The following is a 1,088-nucleotide window of genomic DNA, read 5'->3' as shown; positions in this document are numbered from 1 at the left end:
GCTTTCATCTCTCTCATCTCCTCATCATGCTTATTTTGGTTAGCAAGAATCTGTTGTAATAAAGCTTCAGTGGTGGAATTTCGTTCTTGCTGTTTTGGTGGAGGGTTCATATTTTTCTGCTGAAAATTAGGCAGTGGTTGCCTATTTTGCTAATATGGAACTCCTTGTTGCTGATGTGGTTGAAAATTCTGATTTTGAACTTGATTTTGCTGATTTCCCCATGAAAAGTTAGGATGATTCCTCCAATTTGGATTGTAAGTTTGAGAATAAGAATTCCCCATTTGCTTGTTTCCATAATTACCAACATATGCTGCTTGTTCTCCATAATCTACTCCACAGCTGGTAGTTTTCTCTGCATAAGCCACTTGTTGTGAAGTTCCAGCTGATGATGATGAACTAACCAACATACTCAGATCTTCCATCTTCTTAGCAAGGACATTTGTAAGTGCATCAAACTTTGCATTAATCATGTTGAATGGATCAAGATCATACATTCCAGCAGCTTGCCTTTTTTGAGTTGGAGCTGGTCCTCTTGGACTACTCCAAAGATGAGTATTCTTTGCAATTTTCTCCAATAGCTCATAAGCTTCATCTTCATGCTTCATAATAAATTCTCCTCCTGTTTGAGCATCAATAATCCCTCTAATTGCAGGAGTGACATTTGTGTAGAAATTCTGATTTATCATCCATTTTGGAATGGCATGATGTGGGCATAATCTCTCTAATTCCTTCCATCTCATCCATGACTCATAAAGAGTTTCATCTTCTCTTGGTCTGAAAGCTGTCATTTGATTCCTCAACTCTTGAGTTTTTCCAGGTGGAAAATATTGTGCAAGAAATGCATCAGTGAGTTGCTCCCAATTTGTAATGGAGTTGTGAGGTAAAGAGTCAAGCCAATCCAATGCTCTATCTTTCAAAGAGAACGGGAATAGCTTCAATCTTGCTGCATCATCAGACACTCCAGGTTGTTTTTGCATATCACAGATCATAGCAAATTTCTTCAGATGTGTGTGTGGATTTTCAGAAGGATGTCCTCCAAATTGAGAATTTTGAATCATTTGAAGAACTCCAAAATCCATCTTGTAACT

General features: G+C 37.9%; 1 non-coding gene across 1 annotated transcript; it reads left to right on the top strand.

The window, feature by feature from the left end:
- The first annotated feature begins 696 nt into the window (after positions 1-696).
- Positions 697-804, top strand: LOC131170839 (small nucleolar RNA R71). The gene has a single exon (XR_009141606.1). It is a non-coding gene; the product is annotated as a small nucleolar RNA R71 (small nucleolar RNA).
- Positions 805-1,088: the final 284 nt, after the last annotated feature.

This window comes from Hevea brasiliensis, chromosome 11 (assembly GCF_030052815.1).
Source record: "Hevea brasiliensis isolate MT/VB/25A 57/8 chromosome 11, ASM3005281v1, whole genome shotgun sequence".
Taxonomy (NCBI): domain Eukaryota; kingdom Viridiplantae; phylum Streptophyta; class Magnoliopsida; order Malpighiales; family Euphorbiaceae; genus Hevea; species Hevea brasiliensis.
This window is presented reverse-complemented; position numbering and strand designations above follow the sequence as displayed.